At 39.7% G+C, this 11,431-nt stretch overlaps 1 protein-coding gene across 1 annotated transcript in view; it reads right to left on the bottom strand.

The window, feature by feature from the left end:
* Positions 1 to 8,000, bottom strand: part of LOC135221927 (GTPase-activating protein CdGAPr-like) — a 746,105-nt gene extending 738,105 nt beyond the window's left edge. Inside the window, 1 exon segment of the mRNA XM_064259951.1 lies at positions 7,907 to 8,000. The gene's annotated coding sequence lies outside the window, so the exon portion shown is untranslated.
* Between the last annotated feature and the right edge of the window lie 3,431 nt (positions 8,001 to 11,431).

Below are 11,431 nucleotides of genomic sequence, written 5' to 3'. Positions count from 1 at the left end.
AGCTGCCAAAGAATGCATAAGTTCTTTATGATGCAGCAACTGCAATTCAGAGAACTAGATGTTGTTTATACAAAAGATATAGTATATATAATATATATATAAATATGGGAACCTTTTGGCCTTTTTGTTGATTCAATAATGCATTAACCTTCCGTTTCCCAGGAAGTCTTTTAGTAGCACGTCGCTAGCCATGTGCAAATGTCATCTGCAACCCACACAGTTGACTAGGAACCAGGTACACAATAAAAAAGAAAAAAAAGAAGTTTTCTTTTGAGGAGACTGGCCTAATTCCTAGCCCCTCCATCCCGTTTCGAGTCCCTTGCTGGTGATGCAGGACTGACATAAATAATAATTCATTATGACAAGACTCCTGTATCAGACAACTCAAAACCTGTGTCCAACAGTCGACTAATAACTAGGTCCAAGACTCAATGTCCATGTGAACTGTCGCGCACTGAATTTCAACGTCCAGGAATCGAACACTGGTTTACTCATGGGCCTTCAAATTTACTCAACTCTATCTAAAGGAAGCTGGGTCTACTGATTTTGTTTTGTTTGTTTGTATGGTGTTTTTACGTTGCATGGAACCAGTGGTTATTCAGCAACGGAACCAACGGCTTTACGTGACTTCCGAACCACGTCGAGAGTGGACTTCTATCACCAGAAATACTCATCTCTCACTCCTCAATGGAATGTTCGAGAATCGAACTCGCGGCCACCGAGGTGGCACGCCAACACCATACCAACCACGCCACTGAGGCGCTGGGTCTACTGAGGTTTGAGTTAAAAGCGCCACAGAAACACAGAGAAAGAATGTATTTCGGGGACTTCGCGTCGAGTACCCAACAAAATAAAAATAACAAATAATAAAAATAAAAATAAAAAACAGCTCTCGAGAGTTTGTATGCTAGCCTTCGCTGATGGTACAATAAGTACGTCATCTATACAAATCATTAGAAGTTTTAAGGAAAATGAAAAATGAGATGGAAGTCAACAACAAAATACGAAGGCCATTCAAAATTATCTTTGGGTACAAGTACTCGAATATAAATATTTGATTTAATGTTGTTAGTTACAACGATATAAAAATAATGGTAAAAAGGTTCTTGAAAGAACGCTGTACTTCCAGTCCATTTTTATTTAGGGACTAAACGGAATGCTCTTAACACCGTCGTCGAATGAAAAATTTAAGAACGTACTAAAACTTTTTTCACTTTGTATAAGTGTTTGTCAGCAATGGGAAGATCTTTGTTGAGTACTTATTTTGGAGAAACAGTGATGCAGCGCTTATTTAAGCTAGAGCTACTTAATTAGTGATAATAGAAAACATTCACGATTTAGTTAATCTAGTTAAGTCCCTCTGAAATAACGATAATATCAACAGCCAAAAAGGTGTCAGCAGATGCCTGCTGCCACGAAGATTATCAACAGAAATTCTAGAAAGATATCGAGAATCGGCTCTAAATCTAGTATATTCTTCATTGACCAACCACCGTCCCTTCACTAACTTTCACCGAGATCCAGCCACAATTTTGTTGTATCTTATGAAAGAATAAACGTACAGACACATGAAGAAGTCCCACGTGAATAAACAACCTCCTTCCAACTTCGTGGAACACAACGCTAATGATGGCAACAGCGATCTCACAAAATAGCAAGAAACGACAGAAAATCATCACTTACCACGTGCAAGTCCCAAATGCTGCACATTGCAGCAAGCATGCACTGTATGCCACAGCATGGACAAACGCATTCAAATTCAGTTTCTCTCGCCAAGAAGAACGAGCGAATAAATAAACGAAGATATATCGCTAATACCGGTCAACGAACTTCGTAGCTTGCTATTAATACGCGAGCCGTATTACAACTTAGCACTTGCTGTCATAGCACCCACCGTCGATATGTTGTAGGTAGTTATATCCCGCTCATATATTTTCATTCTCTCCATATCAAGGCAAACTGGCAATCTACAACAAGTACATTAACAAATAACATAAATGTTTTTGTATAACCAATTCAGTAACCACAAGAAATTGGCTATATATAGGTGTAAGGATTTCTATAACTAAATTTGCCAAAGTGAATGTCTCATTTCAACATCGTTTATACAAATACATGAAATAAAATAAATTAACATGAATTACCAAAACAATCGTCAAAATTCATTAAAATTGTATTCCACAATAATATTAATAATAATAAAGAAAAATGTATCTGAAATAAATGAATGTTTTTGTTGTATGTTTATAAAAGAAACGGCAACTTTCAAAAGCAAGTAGAATTTGTGAGCTTTCTTATTTTGTCTACAGAAAATAACCTAAACAAGGGCGGGCGCGCGGGTGCGCATACACATTCTTAACCAAGACTTTCTCCCTACTCTTTACTGGCGAGAAGGGAAAAATTGCGGGGATTTTTAACAATAACGAGAAATATTACATATATAACTTATTCTGCAATCATTTATGCACCAATCAACTATCGTTTCATTGCTCACTTTCTCGGTAAAATGTCCCATATCAGAACTATAATGACAGTTTATTTTTGAAGTAAAATAATTATGTATCTAATATTCTCGCTCTACAAAGATGAGAGCTATTATAAAATCAACACTGGAACTCATACTCAGCACTTCAGTACGATTATTTGCACATGAATTCGATTCTAATACATGTATCATTAGATCTATTCACTTAACATCACTAAAAGCATTTCATGACGCCATCCACAAAAACCACATTACAAAACGTCACAGTTAATTACTCTTCACCAACTGGTGAAATTTAGCGTTAATTGCGTCCTAGTCTACTTCACTAACACCCGACCGAGACACTATTCAGGCGTGAGCCGAGAAGCCTGTGCCTGTACCTGAGAGAAAGTTGAACAGGCAACTTTGGAATTTTGTTTTTTTTATTTATATTCTAATTATTCCCTGATGACCCGAGCGCTCTGTTTTAGAGGCACAGATGATGATTATTGTCATTATTATTATTATTATTATTATTATTTATTATTATTATTTATTATTATTATTAATATTATTATTATTATTATTCAGTATATGACACCTATTCATACGAAACAAGCCTACAGGGACACTGACTTAAAATCCAAGCTTCCAGAGAATATAGCCATATAGTGTTCATAGTGTAGGAGAGAGGAGGAGAGGCAGGAGAGAGAGAGAGAGAGAGAGAGAGAGAGAGAGAGGAGAGAAATTAAAAAAAAAAATAAAAGGGTGGAAGGGTAACACCCATACGTACTGATCTCCAAAACGAGAATAAAAGTTCCATTTGGACTCCGAGTGTCAAATGCGTTCATTCTACAATGACACAGGTCTTCGTAATAGCAGACTGGGTAGTACTCCAAATATCAGAGATTCATGCTAAAGCCATCACTGACACAAATTAACCATACAGACCCCATTACCTTACTTACTATATCTCTTTATGTATACATATTTGTAAAATAAATATTTACATCTACACCAACGTGAATTTCTTCACCAATGCTACCAGAAGATGTACAAATATGAAAATTACAAGGATTTTCTTGAACAAACAAGGAATGACCAAGCACGGCTCCTCTACCTCATTTAATGAAAGCAGTGAGCACAGGACCATATCACCGTTGCGGGACTGCCTACTTTTCTTTGTTCCTGACAAAACAAGACTTTCAACGAACAAGTTCTGCCGTCACCTTCGGCAGCAACTTTCTAACGCTTCTCCAGGGTTCTCCGATAATAGGACCTTGCAAGCAGTCTAGTTTCCTGGCTGATAAGGATTCTCCATTTTCTCCAGTATCTAAAAATAATGAGAGAGAGAGAGAGAGAGAGAGATGAGAGAGGAGAGAGAGAGAGAGGAGAGAGAGAGAGAGAGAGAGAGAGAGAGAGAGAGAGAGAGAGGGAATTTTATTGGAAAGCAAAGCCTATATTGATCAATGTTAAGACTCCATGTAAAGGATGTTGGTTTTTAAATTTTACTTGACTTTCTCATTGGAGCCTCTGGCAACGAAGCCATATGCCAGCTGAAGTACTGTATATTAGGTGATATTTTTGTAGTAGTACCATCTTTTTATCCATACACATACATAGGTGCACAAATAATTAAATTATATACATATATATATATATATATATATATATATATATATATATATTCTATATATATATATGTGTGTGTGATGTGTGTGTGTATGTGTGTGTGTGTGTGTGTGTGTGTGTGTGTGAGTATATATCAACAGAAGGATCCACATTAGTACTCTTGTTTAGCAATATGTTTGTAGAAATACTTAGAAAGCTTAAAGCTTTCGTCCATCCTCCTGTAAACTTGATCACTAAACTGACCTGCACGATACGTTGTTTTTATATTTCACACACACACACACATATGTATATATACACAAATACATACATAACCACCTTCCTACGAAAAGAACGTATCCTCTTCTTATAGAACGCACTCAAGAGAAACAACCATATCATTTACCCAATCCACTCCACACGGCACATGCAATGTTAGTAATTGCAGATCTACGCAGGTAATATATCGGAACTGATCAGCAGTTTCTCTCTCTCTCTCTCTCTCTCTCTCTCTCTCTCTCTCTCTCTGGGCGTGCACGCGAGCACTCGTAGGAGATACCATATAAATGACACGAGAGAGAGAGAGAGAGAGAGAGAGAGAGAGAGAGAGAGAGAGAGAGAGAGAGAGAGAGAGAGAGAGAGAGAGTAGTTCCAAACTTGATCTAAAACGGACTAACAATTAGGTCAAGTACACCGACATAAGACAATGTATTACATGAATCTAAAAGATGGCAGAATATTGAAACGAGTAAATTCCTTTTTTACGTTTCAAGACTTCTGTACCATAAACCGTCTAGGTGGCACCCATCTAGACGGGCAAGACGGATAAAGCTCCAAGCCTCGCCATCGTATTTTTATCCGAGTACTATGGCACTCCCCAGACATGATATCGTTGGCACTCGTTGTTTAGCCAAATCGCTAGCGGCGGCACACGACACAAGGCGTCAAATGAGATCTGATTCTTAATACAAGAGTTGAAAGAGGAAGTCATTCTGATACTCTGTATCGACGACAACATCAGATATTGTCATAAACGTTACATCATAAGTAGTTGTAATAGCCATAATGCCCTTTTTAACTTCTCAAATTCTTTGCTCTGTTTTGGATACGTTTGTCACTACAAAGCCTCGAGATCCAACTTCAGAGCAATATGAAGAAATCACCCCCGATACCACTATTTATTGAGAATAAAAATGATAAAGGCCAATGACAATTATTCTTGAAAGACAAATCTGAAGAAAGGGCCACGAGGTTACCAAAATTTTCCCAAATGTAAAGGGTGACGTTCGTTAAACAAAGACTTGTCTAACAGCCTAGCTTTTATCATAGAACCAAATGACGATGTCTCAACAACTGATAACGAGACACTACAAAGTAAGAGCAAGGTAACAGTAGAAAAGAAGACACCCAAGGGCCACAAGACCCTCTTGCGTATCCTTGCTGCAATCGAAAATATACGATCAAGATCTTTCCTATAATATATTCCTATGCAAAATTCGAAGCATACACTAGGGTGGCCCCATTCAAGCCATGGAGGTCATGGTTTAGGCAAGTTTGAATCTACCCTACATCTATTTTTTTTTATTCTAGCTAAGAGAAAAACGTTTTTAGATGGCCCCACCCGTTTTCATGATTTCTTAATTTTATTCAATTGGAAGAACCTGTTACTCTTCGCCGAAAGATGCTTTTGTACCAAGTTTGCTTGCAACTAAGTTAAGTTAAGTATATCTTAGTTTTACCAGACCACTGCGAGCTGATTAACAGCTCTTCCTAGGGCTGGCCCGAAGGATTAGATATTTTTACGTGGCTAGGAACCAATTGGTTACCTAGCAACGGGACCTACAGCTTATTGTGGGATCCGAACCACACTATATCGAGAAATGAACTTCTATCACCAGAAATAAATTTCTCTGATTCCGCGTTGACCGAGCCGGGAATCGAACCTGGGACCACCGGATTGGCAGCCCAGCTCGAAAACCACTCGTCCAGCGTGGAACTTTGCTTGCAACTGATCTCATGATTCTGAAGAATAAATCTAAAATGCTAAAGGTGTACGTCATACACTCGTATATACTAAAACAAACAAACAAACAAATAAACAAACAAGCATACATACATCCATACAAACACAGACGACAAATAAAATTCAAAAAGAAAAGCTCCCCACTCCCCATTCTTCAGTTCGGGAAACTAATAAAAATGTAATTGCTGTAATTCAACGAAAATACACAAATATACATAAATTTATACCTTGACGTTACAAAGGTCCTTGGACCAAGGATTCACTCTTGAGTGGATAATATAAAGTTTAGAGAAATAAAAACATTACAGCGACAAAGAATTTTTCTGTTTACTGAAAGTGCGACTGCATTATCTTACTGTCATAAACTTTAAATTATCCACTCAAGAGGTATTCCTTGGTCTTGGAGCAAGGACCTTTATAACACAAAGGTATAAATTTGTGCATTTTCGTTCAGTTCAAGCAACTGCAATCTGCATGGGTGTTGTAAATGAAACGATGTCTCTTACACGCATTTTAGAAAGAACATACGTAAAACCGTCTCGAATAACATACGAATAGAGTAGATGCTGCAGCAATACCAGTGAGAAAGCTGTCACACGAAGTAAGGGAGAAGAACTAAAGAAACAATACCCCAATGAAAAGATATAACCCTCGAGAAAATATTCATAGAAAACGCCGAAAAGTATGAATGAGCACATACCAAGGGAGATTTGTACCTGGTGACTTAGGCTTAACTCACACGAGTAGACTTCACCCGAGCTATTACAATTACACTTATTTACGAGAATGCGAAACGTCAATTATTTACTTACTAGCTTTATACGAGATAGACAAGAATCACAAACAACAACATACCCGTACTGGAATAATTACAGAAGAAGAAGAAAAAAAAAAAACCTGTTTATAATTACAGCTACATACTCCACCTGTGCGTGAATCATTCTGCACCTTTGAATTTTGTAACGAGTTTCTGGATTTTCGCGTCATTTATTTTGATATTTTCGATCAACATAGACCCTTAAAACTGCGTGAAATGATTTTCTTTTCCAAAAATAAAAATTTATACAATAATCGCCAAACGAATCACTGAAGTAAAAATGACCAAAATGAATCACTGAGCACAACAGCTGATTTTCCACACTTGGAAACTTGATCAGTGAGGCAGGTATTGTGGGTGACACTGTTCAAAACACCGTCTGTCCCAAACAGACAAAGGAAACGGGGCACAATAGCAGTTTCACGAGAGCTAAGAACATGGGGGGAACGTCAACAAGTTCTACAAGTACTAGTTATGGTAATGGTTATAAAAGCACAACGACATTGAATAAATCTGTATACTACACAAATCCCGGCGAAATGCGAGAGAGCAAGAGAGAGAGGCATGATATTTTAGTTTGATCAACAATAAAGGTTCCAGAATCAATAAACTTCCTCCCTCCCTCCCTCTCTAATCTAGCTCCTCACATCGCCGGGATCTTTGGTTGGCACTAAATTATTCTTATCTCCACTTCCGGGGACGGGAGACCCCCACCACACACACAAATGCCATGATGACCATCACATTTTGCACGCCGGGTTTCCCTCTCAAACACGAGCATTGCACGGCACACCACTGAAACTTCCTCCACACACACACACTCTTCACATAGATCGGGTCAACGCAGGCACGGCCTAGTTATCAGCTGAAGACGATCCCTAGGGGAGGGGAGGGGCAGCCCGGGACCCTTCTGGAGGCTTACGACTCCCGTCGGAGAAGACCCGGCTCTGTGCAGCCGGCCTACGGAGGAAGAATGGCTTTCGGTGCTCACATAAAACACGACGAACGAAGGGCTTCTGAGAGCCAGCAGAGGTACGAGAGAGAGAGAGAGAGAGGTATAGAAGAGTCTCCCCACCACACGGCGGCCAAGAGGGACCACTGACATGCTAGTGTAGTTGGCTGGTGGCAGGTCTGGTGGAGGTATTGGTTTCGGAGCCCCTTTTACCTCCCTACTTGCCTCACTTACTTTCCTTCCTCTCCTCCTCTCCCGCCCCTTCTCACTCCTTCCCCCCCCATCTCCCTTCCTCCCTCCCTCCCTCAACCCTCTAAGCCCCTTTTACCTCCTTACTTGGCTCTACTCCCTCTCCGTTCCTCTCTCCCTGTCCCTCCCTCGTGGCAATGGTCCCACAACCACACCCTCCTCCTCCTCCTCCTCCTCAACCTCCCCCCTCCCATCAAACCCAACCCCAACCCGGTGAAGCCAAGCCACAAAACCACACTTCCAACCACTATCATCATCATTAATATCATCATCATCATCATCGTCCCGGTCATAATTAAAGGCCACCCAAGTTCACTATTTTTGTCATCTCCATCACAAACAAAACATTCGCACAAAAATAAACACGGCCTCCCGAATACTGTCAGTAAAAGTCAATGTTTCGATTTACCTTTCAGAAAAGTTCAAATCACGGAAGTAGAGAGAGAGAGAGAGAGAGAGAGAGAGAGAGAGAGAGAGAGAGAGAGAGAGATCAATGGCAACTTTTAAAACCAGATGTAAATTTAAAATTCAGCATAACGGTTTCAAGAAACTCATTCATTACTGTTTGTAACAATCACGAAAAACTTTAACAGATAATACTTGGCAAAATGAAACCGCTAATTGTAATAAAGTAATCGCACATCTCCATCTCACTCGGAACAACACCACATATCCTACTAAAGGAAGGTACACCGAGATCATGAAAAAGAAAAAGTAATAGTACCAAGAAACACTAAATAATCACGACACTCTGAAAGCTTATTCATTATATAGACGTCCTGACTCAAATTCAACACAGGAGCAGAAAAGGAGTACTACACAACGCACAAGGAAACAGCTAATCCCGTATCAGTAACAGCCACGTCATACTCGACACCTTTAATAATAATTTGGTTTCAGTGCCGGGACACACGGAAATGTTGAAAAATACATGACCTGTCCATAAAGTATATTGCAAACTCCTTTCTGTCAATACCCAAAAGGCAATTGTTCAAATTTCAAACAACTCGCATTGGATCATGAACAACAACTGGGTGAAATATGCGCAACAAAACGACGCAACGTTAAACAACCAAATGAACACAGCCGTGCGTCGTGTACCGGAGAGGTAATAACACATTCCCGAGTAAAAGGAACACACGTACCAGCTAACACACGGACACCGGCATAGAGAGGGTGTCTGGAAATTTACAGGATGTATCAGTCTATTACGTGGAAACAAACGGTCACAGTAAAAAGGCACAGTAATTAAGAGTGATTTTATGGGTGTCATAAAATACCACGAAGCCCTGGCCTAAATTTACCGATGCTACTGAAGCCAGTTATACTTAGCGTTTGTAAGGCTCCTCATGAGCAGTTTTAACAACAAAATGATAAGACAATAACAACTTACAAACAATAGTCAAAGAAGATGACGACAAAAGGGGAATTTCCACTGCACAGCCAACCACAAATGCATAATTCAAGTCAGTGTAAGATGCCCGACAAGTGTCCTTTCGAGTCTGAGGCAAATCCTGAGCAGCAGCAAATAAATAAATAAGAGGAAATCAGAGATGATGATGCCATGAGAATGTCAGGGAGGGTGGAGTGAGACGGAGGAAGGGGGAAGGGGGAGTGGGGGGGGACGAGGGTAGGGGAAGCGCCGAAGGATGAAGGGGGAGGGGAAGGCAGAGGGAAGAACTTCCCCTCAACTCTTCATGGGAAATGACCTTTTCAGCCACCATAAATGCTGCTGCTGGTATAGAATACACTGTGACTACATTTTTCTTCTCCAACCACCCCCCCCCCCCCCCCCCGCCCCCACCCTCCCTTTTCCTAGACAGAACACTGAGCCAAAAGCTGAGCAATAAGCTTTCTGGATATTATACGTTCCTTTTTTTCCTCAGGTGCTCCCATGAAGAAGCCAACTCGTCACATATTTTTTGTTATCTTTCCGCTATGCTCGTGAGTTTGTTGAAACGCATGAATAACATTTGCTAACTTGTATCCGTTACTTCCTCGTCGCTGTGTACACCAACCATCATCAATGAACGTAATTCGTGTGACTGCATCACCACGAGCGTGACATTTTCATTTTCCCAGACACGAGGCCTTACAAATGATGTCTGTACTTTTACTCTAGCTACGTCTGTGCAAGTTTCCTTACTATCGACAGTACAACGGACTTCCATTTTCATCACTTACTTCATTTGCCTCTCTCCCAGTTTATAATCACATCTATACATAATGAAAATAATACTGCCGCAGACTATATAATGGCATTATGCTGTAGTAACTTTAAACTTAGATGCCCCGAAAATGCATGTTAGGTGCTTTGGAAAGATGTTGTGATCAATACCCAGCACCAAATGCGACCGTATCTATAGCTGTAATGAAGGCAGATCTTTCCTTTTTTAAAACATTTTACTCCAGTTAAAACGTTCACAGTCCTTTTAAAGCTCAAAACCGCTCAACAATTATAATCGTAAATTGCATTTAAATGTCCGCAATACCTCTTCTTATCCCAAACACAATGGCAGGAACATCAAAGAGAACACTCGTTGCATTTCAATTGCATCGTTTATGTAAAGCTTTTGAGTGTGTATCTAATCAAAATAATCTTCTCGTCTAATCTGCCGGAGCCGTTTTATCTGTCATTTATTCAAAGACTCATTACAACACGTTGCCCGTTTCATCTTCTATCAACATCGTACAATCAACTTTGACAAATCACTATCATATCAATTCAATAACTGAAACCACATAGACCTATTCATCAGAGGTCCTCTCTCTCTCTCTCTCTCTCTCTCTCTCTCTCTCATACACATACAATTAGCTCGCCTACTGTTTTACTGTTTTCGTGTTTCAATTTCACCAAACTGAAATACCATTTTACCGAGTCATTTATCTTGGGGCAAAGAACAACAGACTCTTTACTCGTCGATGAATAAACTTCAAAACATACATGACCTGAATGGTCAATAATAATGATCACTTCAGAGAATCTCAAAAACAGAATCTACATTACTGAACATCCTGGCTCTGGGGGACAGAACAGAACCAGCCCCCAGGATTAGTTAGAGTGAAAAGCAAATTGGGTAAAACAAGAAATATGATGAGCAAAACCTCAAGATAAATTCTTGAACATGACACCTTTGCTTTCATAGGCCTCTGCTTTAACACCTAAATCAGGAAATCCCTAAGAAAAATACAGACATGCTGTCTTTCTAAATGAAGACACAGTTCGTCTGAATGACAACTGGAATGTAAGACTCCAATGGCAAAAGTTCAACAGCAGCATATTATGCAATGGCAAAAACTCAAACCTCTGTTGTG

This window comes from Macrobrachium nipponense, chromosome 3 (assembly GCF_015104395.2).
Source record: "Macrobrachium nipponense isolate FS-2020 chromosome 3, ASM1510439v2, whole genome shotgun sequence".
In the NCBI taxonomy this organism is placed as follows: domain Eukaryota; kingdom Metazoa; phylum Arthropoda; class Malacostraca; order Decapoda; family Palaemonidae; genus Macrobrachium; species Macrobrachium nipponense.
The sequence above is the reverse complement of the archived record's forward strand: the minus strand, read 5'-3'. Positions and strand labels throughout refer to the sequence as shown.